This window comes from Pinus tabuliformis, chromosome 3_2, assembly GCF_031772625.1.
Source record: "Pinus tabuliformis cultivar Carrire ecotype Pingquan chromosome 3_2, CPIR1, whole genome shotgun sequence".
Taxonomy (NCBI): Eukaryota; Viridiplantae; Streptophyta; class Pinopsida; order Pinales; family Pinaceae; genus Pinus; species Pinus tabuliformis.
In genome coordinates this window covers 999,124,246-999,142,449 of record NC_142302.1, presented here as the reverse complement: position 1 = coordinate 999,142,449, position 18,204 = coordinate 999,124,246, and positions in this window count along the sequence as shown.

Here is an 18,204-nt window from a genome sequence, read left to right as displayed (position 1 = left end):
AAAACAGGATTTCCTACAAGATGCTATAGTGATTTCCTACAAGATGTACATATTTACTATAATTCATCGAATGACCAAGAAAATCAAATCCAAATTGTATGGGACAATTTTTTTTTATTAATTAGGATGTCTTAGGTCCCAATTTGAAGTGGAATCACTAAAAAATACCTTTGTTAACCCATGCTAAAAAATAGAAGAACATTACTAGTCGAAAATCTACAAATTCGAGAACTAGTGAGCTAGTAAATCTAAAAAATGCCTATCCTAATCAAGTGCAAATGAAGTGGGGTGATTTTTTTTATGAACTAGAATGTTTTTGCAATCTAATGCAAGTGGAATCAACTCGATTGTAGCTCATTATCATGCTCTAAAAAATAACAGAAATTTATTGTTCTTTGCCACAAAGGAGTTCCAGAAATCTAGATTTGGGAATAAGAAGACTAATCCAAGCAACTCAATGATTACTATGAACTTCTAAATATTTTCCAAGAATGAAATAATGCTTTTGATCCTGCAAGATAACTTACATCAACAATTTAACTTGATCCTACAACAAGAAATCATTAATTCTAAATGCAAAAATAGAAAGAAATAAAAACAAGAGATGTGTGTCAATAAGAAGTGAAATGAAGGAAAGAAAATTATACAAAAGGGCTTTGAGGTTCCTAGGATGGCCAAGCCCAAGGAAACTCAGAGACCTACAGAGGAGAACAAGATTTAGAAGCTGAGCATGAAACCAATCTTCATTATTCCATCAATACAATTACATCCCTACAAGAAAATACAATGGAGCTGTAGAAATACGAGTTCTCTCCATAAGAACACTAATGAAAAGCTCTCTCTAGAGAAGAATTTGACTTGGTACTTATACAAAATTATTAGGAATCATTCCCCATGAATGGAGGAATATTTATCCACCAAAATCCCTTGATTAGTTGATCTGGTCATTTGATTAGTGGAGTTGGTCCTTTGATTAGTGGAACACATTCCTAGATTTTCCCAATCATTGGAGTTCCACAATCTGTGCCATAATTCCATAATATCTCGTTTATTTTTTATTTATTATTGATCCTCCTGTAGTAGGGAACAAGTCCCTAAATTATCTCTTCCTCCAAATCTTCATAATCTGCTCAATATTCTCATAATATTCCACAAAAATAAATAATATTAGGCACAAATATCCAATTATTCATAAACCTTCCTAATGAATATATTAAAGTTAAAAATAAATTATCTAATGTAGAAAGAGAGGTTTAATGTGCTGAAGGATGGTCATAGGCCTTAATTTATGTTTTAATTTAGAGGCATGGGCCTTAATCATGTCTAATTTAGAGGACCATCATTAACCAAGTAATGTTATAGGAATTCTAGCATTACTTTATTATGAAAAAAAACTATTAAGAATATGGTTTTCTAAACTAAGTTTTATTCCTCTCCTCCTCATGAAGAGGCCAAATAAGATCTCAAAACTTTTCATTAGCTAACAAAAACCCTTGTCAATATTTAATAAGCTAGTAAAAATGTAAACTAAAACATGTGTTTTAAAACTTTAGGTTTAATGGTTTGATTTGAGTATAGGAACTAATATGATGGTGCAAACCAATTACTATAGTCCTTTTTGCCTTATGGAAGGGACTAATAAGTGCTAAGTATGAGGAATTCACATGTAACATAAATAGTATACTTACAAGGATGATCCTTCTTTGGGCAATAGATCAATCTCTCTTTATATATTGTATTTATAACATATTACATTTATGAAACTATACATTGATTATTGAGTTTAAATATGCTTTGAAAGAATATTTTTTTTCAAACTGTGGGAAAAGCCATCATAACTCAGTTTTCAAATGGTAAGTGAGGAAAACCATCTCTCTCTGCTATCTTTGAATGCAGGCTAACTCATCACTATTATTCAAGGAAAACCATGTCACCTAGAATGACCCATCAGTGGTCTCTAAGGGAGTATAATTTCACTCTTTCCATATGCCTTTGAGTCTTGGTCCATTAAACTATTTCCTCGCGTCCAAGGAAGTTGAAATCTTAGCCAACAAGAAGAAGTTTTAGAGTATAGTCCAGGGCTAGAATGAATAAATTAATTCCCTCTTTTTTTTCTAGTTTTTTTTTTTTGAAATTTTGAAAATTTGCTTTTCCTTTTTCTTGATAATTAAGCCTCAACTTCATACACTTCAACATTTTTTATAAATTTTGCAAAAATATTAGTTTAATTATTTTTTTATGTTTTCACTCTACTTTTTATATGATTTTATTACATTCTTTATTCTCATATATTGTTATTCACATAAAAGAATTATTAGGTACTTCATTTATATCTTAAAGAGTTCTTATACTTAAATACATGATTTTTCTAGAAGAAAATAATAAAAATATGATGTTGATAGGTGGACACATGAAGATGATTTCCTCAAAAGTGTCAGTGGGCCACTAGAAATGTGCTCCCACAAGAACACACACACATTCCTAAGTATCCAAGACTAGCAACGATTGAGTTTTCAAACAAGGCGTTAGCCATGCTTCCAACTTGACAAGGCCTGAGCTTCCAACCAAGACACTATCGAATATTCCAACTCTACATGGGCTTAAGAATGCACACACATTGCTAGGAACATGCACACATTCTTATGAATGTGTATGTATTCTTGATAATATTTTTATTTATTTAATCACAACCCCATTTTTACTATATTGGGACCCCATGATGCATGTTTGGAAGCTATTGAGACAAAATTTGTTTCCCAAACAACCTTGAGTGCCAAATCAACACGTTACCTCATTTGTGAAGTCTAGGTAAGCATTCTAACTTTGGCTTTTCAAATTTTTTGTTTAAAATTAGAAAAAAACAATGAAAATAATACTTTGAACACAATCATTATATTGGATTGTAGGGAAATTGAACAATATAGAACCTAATCAAAGTGCAAACTCATCATCACCAAATTAAAATTTAGAACAACCAAACCCAAACAAAGAACTAAGAAGTCCAAATGATGAAATATATGCATCCTTGACTACATTGTGGTCACTGATATAAGATATCCAAAACATCATATATCCATAAAAAATATGTCTTGCAAGGTCCTAAAACTCAACTGTGTAATCCATAATCAATGTGCAAAGCTAATTAACCAATATTTCTCATTATAGAGCTAGAATTTATGAACATTATAGAACTGTTCTAAATAAAGACCAAATTAGAGACCTCAACATTATTAAACAATATTTGTTGTCTTTGTTTGTTGAACCAAGAGACAACCACACTTTACCAATTTAAAAAATATGGATTTCTATATACTAGTGCACCTACCAACCATTTATAGACAAATGGATGGATATTGTTGGCCACATAGTGTTTGCATTGATGTCAACCTAGGATATTTTATGAGTCAACTATGGAGTAAATTATGTTGGCATTGATGTCAAAAAGCTTGGAGGTTTTCCATGATTATTAGAGGTTTGATGATGTGTTACTAGGGTGTGTCTAATGTTTGCATAGGATCTACTAGTGGGGGAGAAGAAATGAAGATAAATGGAAAACGTTTGGGTTGAGAGGAGGTGATTTTCCATAAGTGAGGGAATCTTATCTAAGAGGTAACTATCTGCAGAGTGAATATAATAGTATCATTGTTGGGTTGTCCATAATATCTAAGTGAGGATTATCTCTCGGAGTGATTTATGTCCCAACGAAGATATATGTAGGAGGAATTTTTGAATTGAGCATCACATAAAATACCATGAGAATTTCTTAGAGTATTTTCCAAAGGGTTTTGGTGGTTTAGATTCAAATTTAGTTGGTCCACATTCTAGAAGGTGATCAATTCAAAGAGAATGAGGATTAGTTATTTATGTTGATTGCATCTTTCATCATTGATAAAATGTTAGAGTGTGCAATAGAATGGGTTACACGATGTGAGAGTGTAAGCTACAATAATACAGAGATAAAGTGCATATCAGAGATCAAATTTTGAGCATATGTTAGAGGATGACGGAGTTATTGTGTATCTATATTTCTAGCATGCTTGTGTTTCATATTGTATTGTTGCTAGTTGTTACATGTTTATGACAAATTGTGATGTTGATTTAGGTTTTGTTATAGGGGTTCTATTGGATATTTTATTGTTGTAGATTTTATGCATTGTCATGCATAATAAAATCAATGCATGTTGTAGTATTTTAGTGATAGTGATGGTTGAGTATGATGTTGAGTTTTTTATTGCATGTTACTACTAGGTTATTGAGTTTTATGAGCATATTGATAGTGTGAGCTAATTTTATTGTAGAGTTTTATATGCATATTGTATTATTGATTGAGTGGAAGAGATGTTGTGAATCTAGTATGAAAATGGATGAATTTTTTCTCACAAATGTTTGATTGTGGAGAGTAGTAGATATGATCTAAAGAACAATATTTTTAATAATAATAAGAAGCAGATGAAGACAACAACAATGGTTTTTCCTAGTTGGATTTTCACCTAATATGCAGTGTCCTCTTATGTGTGATGTTATTGATGGTTTCTCCTATGCTTATCTGCTTTGATGTTCTCATGGTTATGTTCTTAGATATGTTTCTTATACGATCATGGTTATGTTATGTACTACATATAGATTGTGATGTGCTACTAAACATTGATAATCCATTTATTGTGTATGAAAAGGAAAAAGTTGGCATAAGTTGATTATAGGGCACAAACGGATTCACCCCCACCTATTAGTATTTTTCATGCTTCCAACAAGTGGTATCATTGTGGGGCTCTTATTTTTAGCTTAATCACTAGAGAATATATCTAGGGAGTGTTGGTAAAAATATTTGAATTTTTTTTTTTTTTTTTTTTTTTTTTTTTTTTTTTTTTTTTTTTTTTTTCAGAATGAATCCTCTAGGACTATATGTCCTCAGTACTAAAAAATTTGAAGTTATGGCATAACAATATTAAATATCAATTATTATCTTGTGGATCTAACATCTGGAATTTTCTATGTAAAGGATGTGGTGAGGATCCATTTTAACCTAAAGTGATGCAGAAGAATGCTCAAGCAATATGCATTATTTATGAGAATCCATAATATTGATTTGGAGAAAATAACAAATCTAAAATATGCCAAGGAGAAATGGGACAAACTACAAGTGTTTTTTGGAGGTGATAACAATATAAATGTAGAGGTCGAGAAGAAGAGTAATAAGAAGAAATAGAAGAAGGATGCTTTAAATAAAGAAGCTTACCCCAAAGAGATAAATTCCCCTAGCGTGAATGGTACAACTAGTAATGTAGAAAATGGAGAACCGGATCTCATGCAACATAACGGACTTGAATGTAAAAATGTTGATGAACTACTTTTGAGTTATGCATTAGATAGTTGTGTTGATAATCATTCATATAATATCAATTAGGTTGATGATGATGTTAAACTTCTCAAGGTTGAATATGGGTCGGTTATGGATGTAATAGAGAAACGTTTTGTTGAAGTTAACAAACTGACAGTTTCTTGTAGAGATTAGGAAAATATTTTGCAGATCTTTGATGAAAGAGAATGGGCTGACAGAAGAAATTATTAGGTTTAAGATCTAGTTATAGGAGGAAAAGTGGATTGATGATGTGATTTCTAATGAATTAAAAGAAAGAGAGGGCCAAGCTGAACAACTTGAAGGTGAATTTTTCAAGTTGAGAAAGTAGCTTGAAGAAAAGGAAAATCAGTTAAAGTAAGAAAATAGTATGAAGTCCTTAGATAGTTTATGTGAGAGTCAAAGATCTCCCATGATCAGATCTAGTCCTGACTTTCATAAGGGAGATCCTAGCTTGAATGGAAGAAAGAAAAGCAATGCATAACCCAAAATTTTTGTTCTGAACATTAGTAGTAGCAAGGGTAGAAAAAAGGAAAGAAGTAGCAGATTCAGTAATAACCTAGAAGAGACCCTCAATGAGTACCTAGTACTAGAATTTTTTTTTTACTTTAGTTTATGTTGCCATATTTAAGATGATTCAAAATAATTTTTCTCCATTGATCGATGATGTGGAATATTATGTCTACCACAATTTTGGACATGTGGTAACTACCTATAGGAGAAAAATGTGCACATCTATGGAATAGTTTAGGCAACTAAGAAGAGGTCCAACCATCAGTATACTTGTGCTTTTAATGGTTATTGTTACTTATGTAACCTTTTTTCCACAAGGTAGTTGATTACAAATCTAACCCATGGAGTAGAGGCATATTTTATGCAAGGCATAGATATAGCATGAGCAGTAGAATATGTGACCCTCTATCCATATATCATGTTCATGTGAGGTGTTATTCTTGTGAAAACTATGGTCACATGGCTAGAGATTGTATGACGTTCAATTCTTTAAGGAAGGCCTGGAAAAATTAGTTGCATTTCGAGAGTAAGCCTAGCATAAAGTATGAAAAGAATGTAGATGTCAAGAAGCAACTTACTACTGCGTGGAAGGAGAAGGAGAAATAACTTGTGAAGTAGAAATACTAGCCCCTCTGCATTCCATAGTTATTTTATGCATATTCATCATTTATTACAAAAGTACATAGAGGTGCATAGCCTTAGGGGGAGCAAATGACAGTATCATCAAGATAATGAAGATTAGTTGAAACAACGTCAATCTATGATCAAGATCCTCATGCACATTTATGTATGTAGGAACATCTTTCCTATTGGAGGTATAATGAGCTTAGGGGGATTTATCCACGAATTAGCATTTCAAAGCTTGCTTGTTATTTTTCTATTTTTCGTAGCATATGTACATATTGAATTCATGGGTGAAAAGACATGTTATATTATCATGATCACCATTTGTTGGTAACCCTAGTAAGGGGCATGTTGTTTGGTGAGTAGTCATGGTATTTAACTTGCATATTCCAACCATGTATGTTCATGCTCATTTGGATTGGTCCTATGATGTGTTAATAGGCATCGACTCGTTGGAAAAACATGGAGTTGTCATAATTTATTTAGAGAAAACATTGAGTTGTATAAATCAATAAGGAGAATCACAGTTAATAAAAGGCATACCAAGACCAATTTTAGTTAGATAAACTTCATTGTTATAGATGAAAGGGGTGCTATGAAAGTTTGTTAATTGGTCATTTTTCATATTGAGGAAATGCACAGAATATAGAAAATAAAAAATTACAAGAGATACCCATTATTAAATAATTTAAAGATGTATTTCCGAAGGAGATCCTAGGTTTAACTCCTGGCAAAGACATAGATTTCTCCATTGATACAGTACCAAGAGCAACCTCAGTGTCCAAAGCACCTTATAGGATGAGTATTCCATAATTATTGGAATTGAAGATTTGGTTTCAAGAACTATTCGACAAAGGTTGTATTAGACCCAACATTTCACCATGGGGAGCTCTAGTATTATTTTTGAAGAATAAGGATGGCACATTTAGAATGTGCATTTATTATTGACAATTTAATAAACTTCCCATTAAAAATAAATACTAGTTGCTTCATATTGATGATATGTTTGACAAGGTAAGGGGGGCAACCATATTCTCAAAAATTGATCTGAGAACTAGGTATCATCTGTTAGGAATCAAGGAGGAAGACATCCACAAAGCAACTTTTTGAGCTAGATATGGCCACTATGAATTTTAAGTGTTACCATTCGGTCTTACTAATGCACCAACAACATTTATGTGCTTAATGAATAGTTTAATTAATATGTATCTTGATAAATTTGTGTTGGTATTTATAGATGACATTTTGGTTTATTCCAAGAGTGAGGAAGATCATAAAGGACATCTGAAAATGGTGCTACAAACTCTAAGAGAACATCAATTATATGTTAAGTTTAAATGTGTGTGTTACAAGGATAAAATACAATATGTTGGACATCTCATTTCAAAGGAAAGAATATCTATTGCTCCAGAAAAGGTTAGAGCCATTCTGAATTGGCACATACCTAAGGATGTGTAGATGTCCTATTGTTTATGGGAATTACATGATACTACAGAAGATTTATTGAGGGGTTCTCTAAACTGGTCTACCCTATCACTTCCTTACAAAAGAAAGGAACAAAATTTGAGTGGAAAACTAAGTTCCAGAAATTTTTTGACAAACTAAAACATTTGTTAACAGTGGCCCCTATTTTTAAAATTGCAGATCTGGAAAAGGAATCTTTTGTGTGCACATATGCTTGTTTGGAAGGCTTGGGGGGGATTTTTTATACAAGAAAGTTTTGTAGTGGCCTACAAATCTAAGATGCTAAAACCACATGAAAAGAACTATGCAATGTATGATTTAGAGTTAGTTATTGTAATACATGCCTTAAAAATGTGGAGACACTACTTGTTGGGTAAAAAGTTCACATTAATAACAAATCACATTAGCTTAAAATATTTTTCAGCCAACCAGATGTTAACGCTAGACAAGCTAGGAGGATGACTATTCTCAGTGAATTTGAATTTGATATAAAACATATTAAGGGTAAAGAAAAACAACTAGCAGATGCTTTGAGTAGACATGCAAATACTGTTATGGAAATTTCTATTAGCAGTGTCACTATAGATTTTACTGTGTAGATCAGAAATTGAATACATGAAGGTCACAATTATAAACAAATTCAACAGAAATTGAAACAAGCTGAAATTCTAGGTTATATAAAAATTGGAAAAGATGTTAATTTACAAACATAGACTGTATTTTCCCAATGCAAGTGCCGTAAAACATATGATATTAGATGAATATCATAGGAAACCATATGTTGGACACCACAGATATCAAAATATGATAACAACACTAATAAATGAATTTTGCTGGCCTCACATGAAAAATGAAGTAGCAAAATATTTATCTAAATGTTTGGAATGTCACTAGGTGAAGGCAGAACACCAACACCCCATTAGACTATTGAATCCACTCCTCATTATTGAATGGAAATGAGAGGTGATCCTGTTAGACTTTATTATAGGATTACCAAAAACAATATGACAACATGACTCCATAATGGTGGTAGTGGACACATTAAGCAAGGAAACACACTTTATACATGTACAATCTACCTATGGAGCAGCTTAGATTGAAAATATTTTTATGAAGGAGATATTCTGATTACATAGAATACCAAAAATGGTATTATTTGACAGGGATTCTAAATTCACTTCTAAATTTTGAAAGACCTTCTTTAAACAGATGGGGACCCAACTTAATTTTAGTACCACTTATCACCCCAAAATTGACGGATAGATGGAGAGAACCAAACATATTCTCGAGGACATGTTAAGAATGTATTTCATGGATAAACCTGCCAAATGGGAATAATTCCTACACTTAGTGGAATTTTCCTACAACAATAGTTATAAAACTTCTATAAGAATGAGTTCCTTTAAAGCCTTATATGGCTAAAAATGTCACACACCTCTTAGTTGGAGTGAGCCGAAGGATAGGCTAATCTAGGGACAATATGCATTACAGGAAATGGAACATGGTGCGAAAAATTAGACACAACACAAAAAGGGCACATGATTGTTATCACCAAAAAATGATCACCTAGACATTTCTAACTAGTTGGATCGAAAAACACCATGTAGATTTAATTTTACCATAGTAAAATCAATTTTATTTTGTAAAATAATTTAGTAAACCACTTTTATTAAATTAATTTCTAATTATATAAAAAACCCCATGAGAATAATTAGATAAATCATTATTTATTTAATTTTCTCTAGGAATAATTATTAAATCATTATTTAATAATTATTTTGATTTCACGCCATCCTTAATTCTCACGAAATAATCAATAAATCATTTATTTGATAATTATTTCTAAATAAAGATATGTAACCATTTTAGATATCTTTTCCCTCTCCAATAAATATAGTAAAGTATTCCAAGAAATTAGATCCTGATTTGGTTAATATTATTTTATTATTCTCCATTTTCGAGATTAACTCCGTGCTTTGTTATAAATAGGAGGGTTTTTCATTTATTGTTCACCACGATCATAATCATCGTCGTCATTATCATCTTTTTTCTTTGAGCTATCATTGGATTTCTCCACATTTTGTTTGGGTTTTTCACATATTGGGAGAGAAGATTATTTTTTGAAGCATGAAGAACATCAAAGGACCCATCCCATAGAGGGGGACTTATAGACCCATTTGTAGATCTCCTTCACCATGTGCTATTAATAAACGATTTATATGTTTAAAGTCCTTCTATTTGGGTTATTGCATCATATATTTTTCTATTGCTTCTTTCTATTCTGCATTGTCTATTATTTTATTGCATGTTTTCTATTTTTGTTTCAGATCCTAATTGCTAGTGACTTAAATGAAGTGTTTTTGGTACACCTTTCAAGAAATTTCACACTAACAAGGATTGACATAAAAGTTATGTTGATAAAAAGAGAAATCATAAGGAATTTAAGGTTGCAGATCACATATACATAAGAGTTAAACCGAGGAAAAGAACCTTAACGATGGGAACCTATACCAAATTGGCACCAGAGTTCTGTGGGCCTTTTTGAAATTTTGGACAGGGTTGGACCAATAGCGTATCAGCTAGCATTGCCCATCCATATGAAAACACAATTTTTTCATGTATCTTTGTTAAAAATATGTCCATGATAATTCTCACATAATTATTTGGAGCATGATATAGGTGGATCTAAAAGGTGATTTCCTAGCAAAACCACTTCACATATTAGATCGAAGAGATATCTTTCTTTGAAATGGAGCCATCACTCAAGCTAAGGTGCAATGAAAGCATTTTACACCTGATGTTGCCAACTAGGAAGTGGAGAATAATATGAGGGAAGATTTTCCAACACTATTTCAGAAGGACGATAGTTATATAATGAACATTAATGATGGTGGTGATTAAAAAAGGGGGGAGATGTAATACCCCTCCATTTTCTATGTTAATAATTTATTATTTTAAACATGGACTATATTTTTTTGACTAGAAAGCTATGGAAGCCATATCATACTTGTGAATGATGTAATCAATAAAACTCTTTGTGATATAATTAATAGATTATTATTAATAAATAAATTGTTTGAAATTACTTCGGAAAGAAGTACTAGAGTTAGAAGATTCTTTCCAAGTTGGAAACAGTTATTGGCGATTAAAATCACCATAAAAATTCCCTTAAATGTCTCGTAAAACTCCATAGGAGGAAATAGACATGATTTAATATGATGGGAGAGAAAGATATATTAAACACTTATTTGGATAAATATACTAAGTTCGGGTGAAATAAAGCATTGCAGGAGAAAAAGGAAATATTTAAAGAAAAAAGGAAAGAACCTTTCTATAAAAAAAAAACAAAAGACCTAGGAAAAAGGGTTGGCAGACCCAAAAGAGAGATGTTGCTAAAATATGCTGAGAAGGAAACTTATAAAAGAAACCACCAAGTAATCGATGAGGTTGATGATTCTACTGGCAAGATTATTTTAGCTCGAAGGTGAACTAGTGGATTTGGTTCATGGTTAGGAGGAACTCTCTCAGTTCCTATGTAATTTTTCCAAATAACAATTCTAGTTAGGATTACAGTAATTTTTATCTGAGTTAAATTACATTTCTTGTTTAAATTTTGGGACAATAAAGGAATGTTATGCTTCTACGTACGTGGATTCTATAGTGATAAGACAAGCTGAATAATATCTCTTGGGGAATTAATTTAATTTTTCATGAGTCATATATTGTTATAATGAGGTATGGGTCATGTATGTATACAGATAGGCATTTTTTCAATTATTATTATGATTCATGAGAAATTATTTGATTAATAATATACATGATAAAGAATGTGATATAGGTGTAGCTACAAGTATAAAGAAACTAATTGGAGGAATGTTTGGTTTATTTTCTCTCTTACCCATTTTTATATTACAATCTCTCTTTCCTTGCACTCTGGTTATAACAATTGCATTGCGAATCATTCTATTTATAGAAGAAAAAACTAGTCTTATACCTTCATGAGGAAGAGAAGAATTGAATACAAAGATCAGGAAATATGGAAGGTATGAAAGTACCTTAAATACTAAGTATCTAGGAAAACAATTTCTATATGAGCAAACAAGAGATTTTATTCCTATTTTAATAGCTTATTTCTCCTATATATTATTAGTCTTAAACAAAGGGATCCGACAATATTGCATTCTACAAAAATATGCATTCATATATATGTGTGTGTGTGTGTGTGTGTGTGTATAGTGAAATAAATTGTTAAGAGTTGGCATCAATACCACTGCCAAATTAGTACTTAAGTATTATTACTTTTCATGCATAGGACTTTGACCCAGTGATCAACATTGTCAATAGTATGATATACGTGGAATTAGGGAATCATTTCTAAGAAAACTACATAAGTAAAACGTGTTTGATATCCATAAAAACCAAGAACTCCTAACTATCTGCAAGAGAAATAAACAGACTATATGCATTCTAGGCCCATTGACAAACTTTAAGCGACTGTGCAAGTTGGTCAATAGTGTTTAGGATCAGAAGGGTATTTCTGCTACCAAATCATTACTAGATTCGAGTAGCCACCAATGAAAATCTCCCTTAAGTGGTGTTTAGATGACAGAGAAACAACAGATCACATCACAATGAAGAGTAAAATTCATTTAAAATAAAGTTTAACATGAAAACCATTCCATAACAACTGGCTTTTACAAACACTAGGAAAACTTGTGTTCCTGACCAAACCCTCTAAAAAATGGGAATGTTACTGAATACTTAGGGAATGGTACATACTAGATACCAAACTATATGGATTCCAACTTAGAGAGTGATAGTTGAATTAAGAAAGGTACATAACAAAGATGAGGGATAAGTAGGTGCGCACTGCTATAAATATAATAAAGATATTATTTATGTTCTAAGACTAAACGTTAATCTCTGGTCAAACCTTTAGTTTCTATAAATAAGTACGCATGGAAAGTATGCATAAAACATCTAAACAATGTATATGCAGTGACCAAAGATACCATTGAATTAAATAGGAAATACGTTGGAAATAAAATATGAAATTAAACCATCGTAAAAGGCAATCTACTTCGAAAAATTACCATAACTCAAGACTGTAAACCCTGGAAATCTTCCAGCTTTGCTTATAGTAAAATTACAAATCATCACATAATGATTTCCAGTACCATGACACAAAAAACTATATGTACTATCAAATATATCTCAAAATTCATAAAGTATAGGTTGGAGGCCACTACTAAAGTTCATGCCAATAGTGGATGGGTTTTTCCCCTTAAATAAATTTCCCTAGGGGAAAATTGGTAATAACTATCCTATAACAATAACTAGGAACATAACTGGAACCCAATATATCACCGAACTACACTAATTAGTAGGATTCCCACAAGAAACATGATGGGTACTGACTTGTAACATAGCGGGTAGGAGTTAGAGGTGAAAGTGTGTGCTTAGTCATATGAAGAAAATATGGTCACAACATCAACCTAATTGCAACCAGAATTTCAAGGAAGGTAAGGTAGTGAGAGAAAGCATTTTATTTTTGTGTAATTATTCAAACCAAAATTTAACTTCACCATAAAACGGTGAAATTTTACCTGTAGCTGTGAAATAATATGAGCACTTTCTTCTTGCATATTAACCCATGACTCCATTAGCACCAATAGAGTGGACGTGATTTATAAATACTCCAAGTAAACAATGATAAAATACAGGAAGTAAAAGAAAGAAAATATGGTGAGAGAATGTACTACACCATGACTTGAAACCCTCAGGAGGCTAACGCAGAAGGTGTGGTTAGACTTTACTAATTGATCATAACCAATTGGGAAAAATAGTGAACCCTACAAGATGCTTACTGGGGTCTCTTTTAGAGTAGGGACTACCCAAGGAGAAGCCTATTGATTTTTGCATAACAAAGCATGGATACTATAAGCCATGAAAAAAGAAAAAAAAATAAAGGAAGAAGGGTTTGTTTGGTACCCCAATAACAAATTTAAGAACACAACAAAACGTATAGAAAAAAACTGAGAATAAGAGTGAAAACAGATTACTTGTGGAAAACATTTGGGTATAATTTCATGCAGATGTTTGTGACGCCAAGTGGGGGTCCAATTCATTTTGATGCGGGATGATGAAGTGCACCCTGAAATAGCATAAGAAATAGTTTGATCAAATACATGGAACTAGAGGATTTTATACTATTATCAAAAGAAACAAAGAAATAATTAATTTAAACACTTATCAAATACTCTATTGAGAATGGCACCGAGTCGAAGAAGGGATATATCTATGACTGAACTCCCATAGAAACCATAGATGTCAGTATAATAGAACCTCTCATGGTAGTACACTCCAAAATCAGCAAGAAAACCAAATGAGAAAGGGGATAACTCAAAATTGTAGGGTTAGGGTAGGGAAAATGAATTTTCCACCCTTGGATTGGAGAAAACATATATCCACCATTCACGTTAACCAAGGACTAAAAGGCATGTGAAGACCATATGAACTATGAGGACGTGGGCACCACTAGTTTGAACACAAAAATGAATAATCACATGTCCATTGATTTTCTACTAAGTCCGACATGTATGCTACAACAAGAGGAACCTTGTCACAAAAATATAGCTAGCCTCTTTTACCATCAGTTGTGTAAGCACATAATCTAGAAAAAAATTTACCCATGCTTTTGTTGGTTGTGGAGCTTGATTATCTTCTTTATTCAGAGGTATTTCCACGTTGGACCCCAGTTCGTAATGTGGTGGCAACGCCGCCCATAAAAGTATGCTGCCAGGCGGGTCCATGGGGGGTGACGATGATTATTTGGAGCCCCCCCTTGGCAAGGGGTCGGGGGTAGTGCCCCCGAAGCTAAAAATAGATGTAAAATTTCCTTGTAAAATGTTGTAATTTCATAGTCAATCTAGGTCATTCATTAGGCGGAGATCTGACGGTATAAGTTATGTTTAATTATGGTTTTTTTCCCTAGAAGGAAACCCCTCATTATATATGAGGGAATTGTATTGCGTCTATGTAGATTTGTATTTCTAAGTGAGAAAAAGAGAGGAGATTGTGTGAGAGTGAAGAGGGAATTACAACGGATCTATTGTAGGTTGTATCTCTTCAGTTTGTTGGATAATATAAAAGGAAGGACTAACTGTTTCTCTGTGGATGTAGCCCAAATTGGGTGAACCATGTATACCTGTGTCTCTCTTGTTTTATGTGTTTTCTGTGTTTATATTTTTGCAATATATTTTATGTGTTCCATTGCTCCGTAATATATAATTTACTAAAAACTGATATCAAAGTTGAAGGTCTATTTGGTTCATAAAATCACAGGAGAGAAGGGTTCTTGGTTCGTGTGGGAGCAATGGAAAAAGATGGTAGGTTTAGGGTCGAAAAAATTAATGGTCAAAACTACCAGCTGTGGAAGATGTTGATGGATGACTATCTATATCAGAAAGATTTGTACCTACCATTGAGCAAAAAGACAAAGAAGCCGATGGGTATGATAAGCACAGAATGGGATATTCTCGATAGAAAGGCACTTGGAACAATACGACTATGTTTAGCAGTGTCGGTAGCCTTTAATATTTCAAATGAAATGACAACGAATGGTTTAATGTCAGCATTGGCCAAAATATATGAAAAATCTTCGGCCTAAAATAAGGTATTTCTTATGAAGCGTTTATTTATTATGAAGATGTCAAAAGGTGAATCTGTTGCTGATCATTTAAATGAATTTAATATGGTTATGAGTTAGTTATGTTCTGTAGGGATAACTTTTGATGATGAAGTTAGGGCTTTGTTATTTCTGTGCTCATTGCCAGAAAGTTGTAATGGTTTATTTATGGCCATTAGTAACTCTGTCTCTGGATTTAGTACTTTAAAGTTTGATGATGCTTTCGATGAAATCCTTAGTGAGGAAATGCAATGGAAACACTCTGGTGAGACATCAGGTAATGCTTTGATTGTAGAGACTAAGGGAAGAAAAATGGAAAGAGGGAAGAGCCTAGGATATCACAGTAAGTCAAGGAATGGAAGATCCAAGTCTAGATCAGGGATAGTGCGTTAGAAATGTAGGAAGAAAGGAAACCTGAAGAAAGATTGCAATTCTCGAAAGGGAAAAGAAGGAGACGTGCAATAAGAAAACAATCATGAAGCGAATGTGACAGGTGATGTATTGCAAGATGCGTTGATACTTTCATTAGAAAATATTATTGATGCTTGGGTGGTACATTCAGGGGCCTCATTCCATGCCACACCTGATAGGAAACATTTTCATGATTATGTTCAAGGAGATTTTGGATAGGTTTGATTGGCTGATGATAAACCCTATAAAATCTTTGTAATGGGCACAGTTTTCATAAAATAGAAGAATGGAAATCAATGGCCATTGAAGGAAGTAAGGCATGTTCCAGATCTGAAGAAAAATCTGATTTCAACAGGCCAATTGGGAGGTGAAGGCTATGTAACTACTTTTATAGATAAAACCTAGAAGGTCACTAAAGGAGCCTTGGTAATAGCAAAAGGAGAAAAGTTTGGTACATTGTATTTATGGAATGGTATTTCTAATTTTGTTAATGCTTTAACCTGTAGAGGAGAAGATATGACATTGTGGCATCATAGGCTTGGGAACATGAGTGAGAAGGCAATGCAAATTCTTCACTCAAGAAATTTGTTTCCAGGTTTGAAGCATGTTGATTTAAAATTCTATGAGAATTGTGTTTATGGAAAACAAAAGAGAGTTAGATTCCTCAGATTTGGGAAAGAAAAGAAGAGAGAAAAAATAGAGCTTGTGCATATAGATGTATGGGGACTTGCTTAGGTATCATCTCTTGGTGGCTCTCATTATTATGTTACTTTTATTGATGATGCAACTGGAAAAACCTGGATTTATTGTATTTGAAATAAATATGATGTATTTGATACTTTCAAGAAATGGAAAGCTTTGGTTGAAAATGAGACAGGAAAAAGGTTGAAGTGTCTCATATCAGACAATGGAGGTGAATATTGCAGCAAAGAGTTTGATAGGTATTGTTCAGAGAATGGAATTTTTAGAGAGAAGATAGTTCCAGCAACACCACAAGAAAATGGTGTGTCAGAAAGGATGAACAAGACAATCATGGAGCGTGAAAGGTGCATGCGATTTCATGTAGGATTTCCTTTACAATTTTGGGCAGATGTTGTAGATACTATTGTTTATCTAATAAACATAGGACCTTCAAGATCCTTGGATGGTGGTATTCCAGAGGAGGCATGGATAGGTAAAAAGGTAAACTACTCATTTTTAAAAAAAATTGGTTGTGAAGCCTTTGTCCACAATAATAAAGAAAATAGAACAAGGCTTGAGGAAAAATCAAAGAAATGTACCTTTATTGGATATGGTGTTAATGATTTTGGTTATCACTTTTATGATTATGAAATACACAAAATCATTAGGCACAGAGATGTCATATTCAATGAAAAGGTTTTGTATAAGGATCAGATGCAAGAAAACAAACAGGAAAAAGAAAATAGAGAATACACAGTGCTTGATGAGACCATAGGAAAAGTGAAGGTGCTTGAAAATCATAATGATAAACAGGCAGAAAAACAACAACAACAACAACCTCAAACACCTGAAAGTGGTGTTAGAAGATCTACCAGGATAAGTAGACCCCCTGAATGATACTCTCCTTCATTATATTATGTATTTTTGACTAATTTTGGTTAGCCAAAATGTTATTAAGAAGCAGTGTAGGTAGAAACAAGGAAGAAGTGGGAGCAAGCCATGAAAGAAGAGATGGACTCCTTAGTAGATACCCAAACTTGGGACTTAATCAGGTTGCCTGCAAGTAAAACAACATTACAAAATAAATGGGTTTACAGGGTGAAGGAAGAAGATGGAGGTAGAAAAAGGTATAAAGCTAGACTTGTGGTGAAGGGGTTTGCACAAAAAAAGGGTATATACTTTGATGAGATATTTTCTCCTATTGTTAAAATGACCTCAATCAGAACTATCTTATGTCTAGTAGTAGCTGAAGATTTGCATCTTGGGAAGTTAGATGTAAACGTTGCCTTTCTCCATGGGGATTTGGAGGAAGAGATATATATGCAACAGCTACAAGGATATGAGGTAAAAGGGAAGGAGAAGCTAGTGTGCAGGTTGAAGAAGAGATTGTATGGCTTAAAATAGGCTCCAAGGAAGTGGTATCTAAAATTTGACAAGTTCATGTCTGAACAAGGTTTTACTAGATGTC